This window comes from Brachyhypopomus gauderio, chromosome 4, assembly GCF_052324685.1.
Source record: "Brachyhypopomus gauderio isolate BG-103 chromosome 4, BGAUD_0.2, whole genome shotgun sequence".
Lineage (NCBI taxonomy): Eukaryota > Metazoa > Chordata > Actinopteri > Gymnotiformes > Hypopomidae > Brachyhypopomus > Brachyhypopomus gauderio.
Genome location: NC_135214.1, coordinates 21,748,422 through 21,761,716, shown reverse-complemented (window position 1 = coordinate 21,761,716; position 13,295 = coordinate 21,748,422). Strand labels below are relative to the sequence as shown.

At 45.8% G+C, this 13,295-nt stretch overlaps 1 protein-coding gene across 3 annotated transcripts in view; it reads right to left on the bottom strand.

Annotated features, from left to right (window-relative positions):
- Nucleotides 1–13,295, bottom strand: part of LOC143512554 (ERC protein 2-like) — a 215,104-nt gene that overhangs the window by 22,605 nt on the left and 179,204 nt on the right. For all 3 annotated transcript variants that reach the window (XM_077003020.1, XM_077003021.1, XM_077003022.1), the window contains one exon: nucleotides 683–765. The gene's annotated coding sequence lies outside the window, so the exon portion shown is untranslated. The remainder of the gene's footprint in view (nucleotides 1–682; nucleotides 766–13,295) is intronic.

The following is a 13,295-nucleotide window of genomic DNA, read 5'->3' as shown; positions in this document are numbered from 1 at the left end:
CACAGATGTCGTCAAGTGCGAGAGCTGCTGACTTGTCACCCCAGGGTTCCCTATAATTCGTCTAAGGGTTCTACAGTGGGTCCTTGCACTCATCTTTATAGAATACCCACTCCTAGACAGAGCAATAATGTGTTGTTTTGATAATATATCTGTCTGTCGGCTAATGGACATTTAAACACCTAATTTAAACACCTATTCCATCATGCATTCCAGTCTTTTCTAGGGTTAGGGTCTTTTCTTCTGAGGTTGTCTGATATATTTTTTCGGTGACGTTATCTATTTTCATATTGCACTTTAACATAATTCTGTTGTGAAGAGCCCGAATTGAAATAGATGTGTTTTTATATTGTAGGGCAGGTTAAGACCCACACCTGAATTGCCTGGCACACCTGTGTCCAATTACCCTCTTCTAAAGTGGTAATTATCCTGGAGGGTTACATACTTTTCTATCAGTGACCTTGAATTCTCCAATCAATTTATTTATCAACAATTATATAACAACTATAACATATAAAATGTATAACATATAACAACTATATCGTGTTGTGCATGTTGTTTGCGATTTACCTTTATTGTTTATGAATTAAATATAATATATTTTTTAAACAGTTCACACGGAATTGTTTCAACAGAAACGACTTCAAAAGTAGCTGCATGTTCTGGTCCGTCTGTCTTTTCTTACCTGTCTCCCTCTCTCCTCTTCTTGTGAAGACTGCACTTCTGTAGATGTAGTTCGAGTGCGGAAGGATGGATGTGTGTTCAGCTCTATACCAGCATATAGAGAAAGAACAAAAACATACAATCCATTAATATTAACACATATGTGTGTGCGAATTAAGTAGCTTCAGATTCTCTCTGGTTGTTCCCCTGTAAGATCTTTCAGTTGATCTACAGCTCACCCACAGCTGCGGTGTTCAGTACTACCTTCTAGCCTGGCACACACTGCACCTGAGGGCTTACTCCCTTTCATCCACCAGGGTTCGGTTGGAACGTAACACTAGTTTCTCTGGGTTTGCCAACCTCCTTGACACAGCTGCTCCTGTCCCGTGCCTGGTCTATATCATTCTTGGCAGAGTATGCTAGGGCTGATGGCTTCTGTAATTGGAAAGAACCCATGTGAACACTTTTATATAGATATAACTATAATACCTTCAGCTCTAGGAAGCCTCTCTCTCCAAGACATGTATGGTTGGGAGAACACCCGACAACACTGGTGGTTTCCGGCTTGCAAAGTGGACTGTTCAGGTCATAGACCATATCAATGTCCTCCACACATTTTCTGCAGCTACGCATATAGTTTGCAGTCATGTGTTAGTATACTTGGGCAATACTTCTGTTTTTGTCTACATGATTAGGGAAGGTCATCTGGCACCAAAACGCCTTCCCAAAGATTCTGGCAGCTCTCACGCACAATGTCTTCTCAATGTGTGTGTGTGTGTGTGTGTGAGAGAGAATGTACACGTGCATATGTGCATGTGCAAAAAGTGAAAATTGTTCACTTCACAGTACTCCAAGCAGAGAGGGAGCGGGAGAACTCATCCGTTCTTCCCCTCATCCCTCCATCCGCCTCTCTTTCCCACCCAACACTCCAAACTACTACTGCTCCTTGACCTCAGCTCAATTCAACTCTCTCATTATGCTATTAACACCAATTCAGTCATTTGGGTCATAAGAGCATGTGTGTGTATGTGTGTGTGGTATGTGTGTGTGGTGTGGTGTGTGTGTGTGTGTGTGTATGAGAGGAGAGGCAATTACTGCTGCACACTGCAGCTTTTTACATTTTTTTGGAGGCTTGGAGTGCTGCAATCAACCAATCAGCCTTCAAACGCAGGAGACCTAAAGCAAGCTGAGAGGTTGAAAGCCTCTAGAAACCTCACAGGGACCCCAAGAGCTCAGAGGTCAACACCAATTTTCACTATTCAGGTTTGCGGGGGGATGGGGGGGGCGGTGAATGAATGTAAAGAGGGAATGTTTAGGGGGAGCGTTCAAAATGCCTCGTGCTCACGATGAAATATGGGCCTTTAACATCGGATCGATTTGAATGCTTTAACTGTCAAGAACAGCCCTATTGTAGTGTGATATGATCTTGTGCGTACCGTGGATCTTTCATTTATTGTGCAAATGAGTGAAATAATAAGTAAAATGTGATTTTGGGTGAAAGGATAGTCATACCTTTACGGGAGAACAGGCATGTTCCGTAACCACGGTTTTATCATGTTCTCCACTACTATAAGTACGGTACCATGTGCATTCTTTGGTGTGACAAATGAAGTTAAAATGTACCATCATGTTTTTTGCAAAGTAATACGTCACTCAAGGTGAATCCAGCATTACAGCTTAGACGTTCAACCAATAAAAACTCACGGCGGTGGCATTAGAAGTGCAGGCGTATATGTCCTAGTTCAGGGGTAATCAATTAAATCTTTCCGCGGTCCATTTTTGGCAGATAGCTCAGACCTTAGGTCCGGGTCCGCGGTGGCGAACGAAAGGAAAGTTGTTGAGCGGGGGGGGGGGGTGGCGAACGAAAGTTGTTGAGCGGGGGGGCGAACGTAACACTCAAATGGGTGGTGATCGTAACGTCTGAAAATAAATTCTCCGGTTTAAAATATAGTCTCCCGTTAAAATTGTTTTGGCATTTGGGTCCGTATCCAGTTAATCAGGAATGTGATTGGGTCCGGATCCGGACCGCGGTCCGCCATTTGGTGATACCTGTCCTAGTTCAACCATTTCAAGCTACCTCAAAGTGTGTCGGCAGCACTAGTCCACCCGAACGTCACGGGCTCACTCGGTGTTTCGAGAATGCTGCCCCCTAGCTTCCTGGGGGTGACACCCTAGATTCCTGGGGGTGACACCCTAGATTCCTGGGGGTGACACCCTAGATTCCTGCGTGACACCGGAGTCAAATCCCTCTCCTTACCCTCAGGCATTTGCAGGCTCCACACTGAACGCTTTAACAAGGACCACATGAGGCCCCAACAAAGACCCTGGAGTCGCCATAGCAAACGTGTCCGAGGTAGAGCAGCAGGAGAGGCAGCTCTACCCTGTGTTGAGCTACTGCTCCATATCACGCAGTGTAGAGCTGCTCCTCAACACACAGTGTAGAGCTGCTCCTCAACACAGTGTAGAGCTGCTCCTCAACACAGTGTAGAGCTGCTCCTCAACACACAGTGTAGAGCTGCTCCTCAACACAGTGTAGAGCTGCTCCACATCACACAGTGTAGAGCTGCTCCTCAACACACAGTGTATAGCTGCTCCTCAACACACAGTGTAGAGCTGCTCCTCAACACAGTGTAGAGCTGCTCCTCAACACAGTGTAGAGCTGCTCCACATCACAGTGTAGAGCTGCTACTCAACACACAGTGTGATGAGGAGAAGCAGCTCTATGCTATGTTGCTATGTGATCTTAAGGGGTGTTGAAGTGGATCTGGGTACATCACATCGTCATTTGGAGCGTACTAATGGCATCTGTTCACAAGATCTCATTAGTGTTTGCAGTATACGGAGACCAGGTATATAGGAGTCATAAATACTTCTTACGAAAGAACACACACACACACACACACACACACACACACACACACACACACACACACACACACACACACACACACACACACACACACACAGATCTTTTGTTGTTCAATGAGATCATTCTTGGTAGTTCATCCCCTCAACACACCTCATTTCTGGGTTATTCTGAGCTCCCTTGTTCACATAGTTGACCAGTACATGCAACAACATACAGGAGGCACCAGAACATTCTGGGTTCTAAAGGAACGTTAGTGTGATTTCATCTAAAACATGAGTTAGTTAGAGCTTGCACACATTTGGACTCGTCCCACAGATACCAGGCAATCAGAATTTCAGAGCAGACATCTCACAGTGTGAGCCAAGCATTAATCGTGCACACAGACACACACACAGACACACACACAGACACACACAGACATCCGCAGATCCTGCTGGTTCTGCAAACGATCAAGACTTAAGAGGCTAATTTCAGCGGATGGCTTACAGGTGGCCATGCACAAGGTGAGCACTATCCATAAATACACACACACACACACACACACACACACACACACACACACACACACACACACACACACAAATACATGTATACATTGCATGTACACTGGCCACTTTATTAGGTACACCTGTCCAACTGAGTGAGTGAGCATACATGTACACATGTACACACACACACACACACACACACACACACACACACACACACACACACACACACACAGTCTTAAATCTGATCAGCAACCATGAATCACTTCTCAAAGCAAGGCAAGTTTCCATATCAAAACATACAAGCAACATACAAGGACATTGATTTCACTTTTAGATACATACATGATACATAGGCTACTTAAAAATTAGCTCAAGTTCTAACATCACCCTCCAAACATCTAGTTTTCCTCTATCTGTCTAGGCAGTTTCATCACTCCTCCAACTTAAACACAGTCATCTTCATTTACTGCCGGGAACATCAGATTAACATCAGATTAACATCAGATTAACCTTAGATCTCAGTATCCATCACTCAGTGTCCTGTTTAACACTTGTACTCTCAGATGTACATCCATGGACAGATGAAACACGTGTATCAGCCTTTCCACACTGCACATTTAATAGAAAATGTCTACATCGTAAACTCAAAGAAGTCTTATGTATAACTACTTTTCAGAGCAGACTGCTGTGTCTGGTTTAATAGATAGACACACACACATACGCAAGTCCAGCCTTTGAAGTGGGCTCATTATGCTGGGGATTAGATGAAAGGCATTTAGACAGACGGACGCAGTGATATCCTTCCTTTTGTTGTGGAGGTTATAAACGGTCATCTTTATGGCTGCCAGATTTGTGGATGCTTAATGCCGCTGATATTTCCTTCTGAGCAGCAAGCACTCACTGTGATGCACACAGAACTCAGTTTCACTGTCTTCTAAAAACACGAGTTTGAGTGACATGAAATCAAACTATTTGATACAGACATCTGACTGAAGCCACCTTGTCACGTTCCTTTCTAATCCTTTCTAGTTATTGTTGCTGTAGTATCCTGTAAGTACATTTTTATATTTATATTTACACCATCAATACTTCAAAAATGGAAAATGAACACATGGGGGGGGGGGGGGGGGGGGGGGGGGCTGGGTGAAGCCAGCTGTGGTGTGAAGGATGGTGCCAATATGGGCCCGTCCAAGGACTCGTGTGGCACGCCGGCATAGCACAGGACCGGAAGACCGGCGTGTCTACGCACTGTGATCTGAGTTTTTCAGGATGACTTGTCAGTCGATGGGAGAGAGGGAGAGGCAAGATAGAGACATGGGAAAAGAGAGATGGAGAGATGAGAGAGAAAGAGTGGGCCAGAAGGAAGAGAGAGAAAGATAGAGACATGGGAGGGAGAGAGGAAAGGCATTTTCCTGAGGAGAGACGCGCGTGCGAGCAGGGTTTAGACGTGGTGTGTGATCGGCCCTGCTAATTGCGTGTCTCTGTTGACTCATCTGTCAAGTCTGTTCAATTACACATAATCCCCATGCTGACACACACCATTCCCTCTTGGACCAACAGCCTACACACACACACACACACACACACACACACACACACACACACACACACACACACACACACACTCACACACACACACACACAGCTACCCGTTGCACCTTCTCTTTTCATTCCCAAACCCAGAACGTTCAGAACACCCTACTTCAGTTTTACTATTGTTCATTAATAATACTTCATCTTGTTCTGTTTTCATTTCTCTTTCTTTCCTTTTGCTGGTATGTTCTATAACCTCAGTCCTCCGTTTGACATTCCTTCTCCCTCCTCAATTCCTCTACTCATTTACTGATTTTAATTATTTTCTGCATCTCCTTCAACATCTTCACATCCTCTACACTTTGATGGCCTTCAGCATCAGTCATGCAGAATGGGAGGGGTGGATGAAGATTCTCCTTGAAGAACAAACAAGTCAAATGGTGAAAAATGGAAAAGAAGCTGTTTGTGTTTCTTGTGTGTGAAGGTATGTGTGCACACCCACATTTAACAGGACATGTGAGAGAAGAATGATGGCACAGCGTACTGAAACCTCTCCTTTTGCAAATCACGTTCACATTCGCATATGGGTATCTCAAACAAAAACTATAAATCACCCACCCACTCACAATCACTCACAAACAGGAACACAGAAAAGTGTTTTCTGTTATGGGAAATATTTTCTTACAAAATGAATTTGAGACGTGAACAGTATCTGGCAGAAAAGCTTCACAAAGCACTGAGCTGTCCTGAGATCTGTCTGGCACCAGGAGATCCAAGACTGCTGAGATGGTCCCCACACTGTCACTCTCAGGTCCCCACACCGTCACTGTCAGGTCCCCACACCGTCACTGTCAGGTCCCCACACCGTCACTGTCAGGTCCCCACACTGTCACTCTCAGGTCCCCACACTGTCACTGTCAGGTCCCCACACCGTCACTGTCAGGTCCCCACACCGTCACTGTCAGGTCCCCACACCGTCACTGTCAGGTCCCCACACTGTCACTGTCAGGTCCCCACACCGTCACTGTCAGGTCCCCACACCGTCACTGTCAGGTCCCCACACCGTCACTGTCAGGTCCCCACACTGTCACTCTCAGGTCCCCACACTGTCACTGTCAGGTCCCCACACCGTCACTGTCAGGTCCCCACACCGTCACTGTCAGGTCCCCACACCGTCACTGTCAGGTCCCCACACTGTCACTGTCAGGTCCCCACACCGTCACTCTCAGGTCCCCACACTGTCACTGTCAGGTCCCCACACCGTCACTCTCAGGTCCCCACACTGTCACTGTCAGGTCCCCACACCGTCACTCTCAGGTCCCCACACCGTCACTCAACACACTGCAGTCCCTTGTTTGGCAGGGTGGCTTTTAAATAAACACAGACACTGCATAAAACATAAATGTAGAGTAGCAAAAACAGACAAACAGATGTGCAGATACTCTCACACACACACACACACACACACACACACACACACACACACACACACACACACACACACACACACACACACACACACACACACACATTAACTAACTTGGAAACCCTACACTGCTCTGATAGGGCATAGGGTCTAAACTGACTTAAGATTTGGCAGGTTTGTACCACGTAAAGAGGAACCTATGGTCTCACATCACTGAGTAGAGTTCGGAGCCCCTATGCGAGTGAGCAGAGCCATGATAATAAATGATGGCAGCTACTGACTCCTGATTCAAACTGCGTGCAGTACTGTGCTGAAGACCTCATGCATCTGCTGACCAGCACAAGTGTGTGTGAGATGTGAATGTATATTCAGCTGTATGCATTTAGGAACAGGTTATCATCCATTAAGGTAGCCAACTCAGCATGAAGTTTCATAAATACATGAAACTATATGGATGAATAACAGTTTAATATATTATACATATCTGATTCTTTCATAAAATTAGCTTTATCTAATGTAGAAATGCAGTCTGTTTGCTATATTATTACAAAAATACAGAAATGTGTACAATATTTTGTTTTGCTTTTGACAGGCTTATATGCAGGGCATGTATGTGAGCGTGCGTGTTTGTGTGTGTGTGTGTGTTTGTGTGTGTGTGTGTGTGTGTGTGTGTGTGTGTGTGTGTGTGTGTGTGTGTGTGTGTGTGTGTGTGTGTGTGTGTGTGTGTGCGTGTGTCTGTGCGTGCGTGCGTGTGTAAAAGGCAGAGTAAAAACAGGCCTTTTACTGGCCAGGCTGCTGGCGTGTGTGGCTTTTTTGAACAAACTTTAACAAGTATGTGAAATCCAGATGCAGCTGTATTAAACACTGGAGCTTGATGGGTGACAGAACTGCAGCCTTAAGGGGACTGAGACACACACACACACACACACACACACACACACACACACACACACCACACACACACACACACACCACACACACACACACACCACACACACACACACACACCACACACACACACACACACACACACACACACAAACACACACACACACACACACACCACACACACACACACACACACAAAAACACAAACACACACCCCAACACACACATATACACACACACATACACACACACACGCCCCAACACACATACACACACACACACACACAGACTCACATACCACACACACACACACACCACACACACACATATACCCACACACACACCCACACATACACACAAAGAATGAACCAGACCCAACCTATAACAGTAGGAGCAGGTAGTCTCTCTGTGAGAGATGTACAGCACAATTATATGTGTTATATGTGATTGCACGTCTGCATAGTTACAATACATAATACATTACATAACATTCAATATACACTGGAGGTATCTGATATGAATACCAGACTTAGAACATCAGACATCTTTCTATAGCTCATAAACTTCAAACTATGCACTAAGAATATATGCGCATAGGCCCTTTTCATACACTACTCACAAAACGTTTGGGGTATTTGGCTTTCGGATGAAATTTCAGGATGAACCTAAAATGCACTTTGACCTTTACAGGTGTGATGTGACATGTGACAACATTTGAATGTGCTTGTCCAACTGTTTAAACAGGCTTCAAACAGGTTGTACTCAGATGGAAGTGGCCACTGAGTGTCACAGAGTGTCATCTGCAGGTTGTATCAGAGATACAGAGAAGGTAAAGTCACAGAAAGACGTAGAAGTGGACGTCCTTTGACCACATCCCACACTAATGACGCTTAATTGTGAACAGTGCCCTGCAGAACCGGATGATGAATGCCACACAACACCAGGAACATTTAAGGGAGGAGACAGGCACCCGAGTGTCATGTCAGACCTTACGAAACCATCTACATCAGAATAGTCTGCTTGTTAGCTGACCTGCAAGGGCACCTGACCACACCACCAGACTCAGGCGTCATCTTGCTTGGGCCAGGGAGCTTTTTTGCTGGACGAGGGAGCAGGGAGGGACGTGTGTCTCAGAGCTGTTTACTGATGAAAGTTGATTCACACGGAGTAGAAATGATGGCCACCAACGATGTTGGAGACGTCAAGGAGAGTGCTACACATCAGCCACTGTTGTCTCCAGAAGAACCTTTAGTGGTGGTGGTGATGTTAGAGGGTGGGCAGGTGACTAGTCAATACTGAACTGCCCTAAACTATGTGACAAACCCATACTTTACATATACTGACCCACTGCATGAACAACACAAGCCTAATTTCATCTTCATGAACGATGATGCTCCAGCATTAGCATTATATCATTAGGGAAGGTCAGTTGAAGACTGAGGTTCCTCACATATAGTGGTCTGCACTTTCTCCAGACCGTAGAGGCTCCGTAGAGGCTCGTAACTCTGTCTCCCAGAATGACCTGAGGGCCCTTGTCCTCAGAAGAGTGGGATAACTCAGCAGACAAGAAGTCGACTTGTCAACAGCATGATACATCGTTGTCGATCTGTAATCTGTACGTTATTGGAACATTGATATGTTTTGCTGGGGTAAACCCACCACTGTTGTTGCCGTTTGCTTCAATTCATGTTTGTGATGAGAAAATCACCATTGCATGCTTCTACTTAAATGCCCTACTTTCATGATATGTTTATGTTTTCCATAAATTTTACCCGAATGTCAAATATGCCTAACTTTTTGTGTGTAACTTTTTGTGTATGTGTGTGTGAGCTAGGAACAGCTTTCCTTATGTATGTAACAGAATGATTCAGCAAAGCCAAAACAGAGCTCAACTTAGTAAGCGTGATGAGTGTGTAAAGGAATTCAAGCACTGTAACTTCCTCCTAATTAATTCAGACAAAAAACATAAGCATCATATTACTTATTTCCCCAAAGGCCTTTAGAAAGATTTTCCATCTTTCGAGCTACGGCTTGCGAGATCCCTCCATGCCTTGATCACCAGCGTGTTGGCCTGCCGTTATATCCTTCTGTCTGGAGGCAGCAGCTGATGACTCTGCTGCAGGTGCACCAGGATATGGTAGCAACGTTCTAAAAGAATCTGAAGGCCCGGCCACATTAGCCCAACAAGTATGAATCCATAACACTTGAACCATCCACCGAACTTTGAGTTGGTTCCTTTTGAGTTGGCTCACCAGGCTCCTTTATAATATCTGGGATCCTCCTCTCTCTGGAATGTTATATACTGAATACTAACATTTCTGTCAGTAGTCAGGGTTTAAATGCAATATTTAGGCCTGGCTTACAAGTCTTCTTAGCCCAGCTTTCCCTTTCCCTCTAAAGGAGGAGAGGTGGGCTCTCTGGAGCTGGACGTGGAGAACTGACTTCCTCAGCTCTGATAAGAGTGGAGAGGCACTGAGGTCTTAACTGGCCTGGTGGTTAAGCTGCTGAGACCTTCGTCCGCCAGTGTTTCTGTTGGCACTCACCATTTACACTTTGTCCACCAAAGATGCTTCATGACCTTGTAAGATCTCTGGGTTCTCTGGGTTAGATCACTCTGAATCCATTTGCAGGTGCTGCTCACCTCACCTCATGCACTCCCATAGGCTCTCACTCCCCTAGGCTCTCACTCCCATAGGCTCTCACTCCCATTGGCTCTCACTCCCATTGGCTCTCACTCCCATTGGCTCTCACTCCCCTAGGCTCTCACTCCCATAGGCTCTCACTCCCATAGGCTCTCACTCCCATTGGCTCTCACTCCCATAGGCTCTCACTCCCATAGGCTCTCACTCCCATTGGCTCTCACTCCCTTAGGCTCTCACTCCCTTAGGCTCTCACTCCCCTAGGCTCTCACTCCCATAGACTCTCACTCCCCTAGGCTCTCACTCCCATAGGCTCTCACTCCCATAGGCTCTCACTCCCATTGGCTCTCACTCCCCTAGGCTCTCACTCCCATAGGCTCTCACTCCCATAGGCTCTCACTCCCCTAGGCTCTCACTCCCATAGGCTCTCACTCCCCTAGGCTCTCACTCCCATAGGCTCTCACTCCCATAGGCTCTCACTCCCATTGGCTCTCACTCCCATAGGCTCTCACTCCCATAGGCTCTCACTCCCATTGGCTCTCACTCCCATTGGCTCTCACTCCCCTAGGCTCTCACTCCCATAGGCTCTCACTCCCCTAGGCTCTCACTCCCATAGGCTCTCACTCCCATAGGCTCTAACTCCCCTAGGCTCTCACTCCCATAGGCTCTCACTCCCATAGGCTCTCACTCCCCTAGGCTCTCACTCCCATAGGCTCTCACTCCCTTAGGCTCTCACTCCCATTGGCTCTCACTCCCCTAGGCTCTCACTCCCCTAGGCTCTCACTCCCATAGACTCTCACTCCCATAGGCTCTCACTCCCCTAGGCTCTCACTCCCATAGGCTCTCACTCCCATAGGCTCTCACTCCCCTAGGCTCTCACTCCCCTAGGCTCTCACTCCCATAGACTCTCACTCCCATAGGCTCTCACTCCCATTGGCTCTCACTCCACTAGGCTCTCACTCCCATTGGCTCTCACTCCCATAGGCTCTCACTCCCCTAGGCTCTCATGTCCTGCACACCTCATCCTGGCACGCTCCTTCATCTTCATATGTTGGCAACAGCTCGATGGATTTCAAACCCACTTCTTGATCTTCTGCATGTGGCTTGAACTAATTTTGAACTTGTATCTGCTACGCGTCAGTATCAGGAACATCCTGGAAACAGCATTCCCCCGTGGACTCTCTGTGAATGATGTTAATTGGTATAAGTGGTACAGGGAGTGATTCTAGATCTGTAGGAGGGTGAAGACCTTTGAGATCTTGGTCTCAGAAGGGTAGAGGAGCACTGGTCCACTGTGCTCAGCCTCCCCCAAACCCCCCACCATCCGGGATGGAGAGAGAAAGCTTCATCTGAGAAAACACACGGCAGCCTATTACAACTGAACTCAGGTCTGGGGTTTTTGTAGAACCATGCCAGGGAGCTCGCTGAGATTTAATCTTGGATATTAGTGAGGCAGAAAAAAAAGGTACACAAGCAACCGTGTTATTATCATGTTTACATGTACATGTACATATTTTTTACTTTGTCTTGGGCTTTCTTGGTTTGTGATGTCTACTCTATAAAGATGCTCTGATTTCCCTCTGACCAACTTTACCTATACATAGAATTGATTGCTAATGTGGAGCACATTAGCACACACACACACACACACACACACACACACACACACACACACACACACACACACACACACACACACACACACACACACACACACACACACACACACACACACACATCCAAAAGTACCCAAATGGAAATATATTTCAAATGCACTTCCTCACACCCATTCTCCTATTAAAGTGTCATAACCTCATGTAAACAAATTCTGCACAAGCTTCATCCAGGGGGGGAGAAATGCTTCAGCGTCTCAGACACGTACCCTGACCCCCGTGGCGTGTTTATCTCCCTGGACTAGAGCTAGTTGCCATTCTCTTCATTTAAGCAGGCTGAGGTGCAGGAACAAACCGATGGAGCATCCCAGAACTCCGGCCTAATACACACGCTCTGTTTGTGTGTGTTGTGCCTCGCAGGACAGAGTGCAGCAGCATTATTGAAACCTGCGCTGAGTCCTGAGAAAACCCATGAGACACTAAAGAAGAAATTTAAAAATAATCTCTGATTCTCCAATTACAAAGAATCTTTTAGCATTAATACATGAGATGTTGTAATACTAATTTAATGGCAGAGGTGTATAATCCAGGTTCAGAAAGTAAAAGTCCTCACCAGGATTTTGCTCAGGCTTCCTGGATTGTGTTGATTCCACTAATTTTACCTGGATTGCACTAATTAGAAAATCTAGCAAGCTTGCGCAAAATCCTGGTGAGGACTTTTACTTTCTGAACCTGGATTATACACCTCTGTTTAATGGCAAGAATAAGCTATAATAACTCAAATGCAGAACGTATGTACATAAACTCATTGCATATCACAAATATATAGCAAATTGTATTATTGCTCAAACATGGAAAGTGACTCATCAGGTAATGACGCCCACGTGCCTGCCTAAGATATCCTGCTTCTTTCCACCTTCTTTCCTAGTTTCTTATCAAGTTTCTTTTCGAGTTTCTTTTTCAATTTTAAGTGGGTCCATAAAGCTCCTCTTTGCCATGCTGACATCACTGATATAAATAAGATGAAGTTCTAGATGACATTCTAGATGAGGGGTATGGTAGCAGGTGTATTGCCCTGACTGGGGAGGTCTAATAATCTAGACCTTATATTCTCTTGCCCTGAATTGACCTAAAACCCTATTGGACCTGGTGGTGTGATGTCAACAGGGATATATA